This window comes from Suricata suricatta, chromosome 9 (genome assembly GCF_006229205.1).
Source record: "Suricata suricatta isolate VVHF042 chromosome 9, meerkat_22Aug2017_6uvM2_HiC, whole genome shotgun sequence".
NCBI classification, from domain to species: Eukaryota; Metazoa; Chordata; class Mammalia; order Carnivora; family Herpestidae; genus Suricata; species Suricata suricatta.
In genome coordinates, this window is record NC_043708.1 from 84,957,710 (window position 1) to 84,958,342 (window position 633).

The window sequence follows — 633 nt, forward strand, 5'->3', positions numbered from 1 at the left end:
GTCCGGGCTGCGGAGCCCCGCGCCCCCGGCTGTGCTGGAAGGACACTCACAAGGAAGCCCTGGCCTCCGGTGCAGCACTGTCGCCTCCCCGGGCGCAGAGGCGCTAGCGGATGGAGCCGGGGCCTGCGGTCCAAGTGGGTAGATTCGAATGGTCCCGCCCGCCCAGGCCTGGGCGTTGCTACGGGGAGGTCGCTCCACCCTAGGAGGGCCGCAGAAATCTCGAGCCGGGATCTTGGCCGCGGCTCCTGGGCAAAACGCCAATTTAGGGCTATCTTGCTAAGTGAGAAACTAAACCGCTTTCTTTCCTCGAGTTGCTGCTTCTCTCCTAAGTTGACAAAATTTGCTGCACGGTCGGGTCAACCCTGAGAGGGCAAGCAAGGCTTATGGTGGTCAGCAGTTCTATGTCCTGCTTTATATTTACTATTGCTTTTTCAGCTAGTATGTGTTACCCTGTGTGTTCACTGAGTGTCCCTTTTGCCTCCATTTATAACATAGACTAAATCCAAGCAGAAAATCTAGTAGGGGTGTCCGTTTGGGCCTTTGGTTCTGTTAACAACCACACATTTATTTTTTTTAATGTTTTATTTATTATTGAGACAGAAAGAAACTGAGCTTGAGCGAGGGAAGATCAGA

General features: G+C 53.1%; 1 protein-coding gene across 1 annotated transcript in view; it reads right to left on the reverse strand.

Moving 5' to 3' along the window:
- SLC30A4 (solute carrier family 30 member 4) overlaps positions 1 to 101 on the reverse strand; it is a 26,570-nt gene extending 26,469 nt beyond the window's left edge. Inside the window, exon 1 of the mRNA XM_029950862.1 lies at positions 51 to 101. The gene's annotated coding sequence lies outside the window, so the exon portion shown is untranslated. The remainder of the gene's footprint in view (positions 1 to 50) is intronic.
- Between the last annotated feature and the right edge of the window lie 532 nt (positions 102 to 633).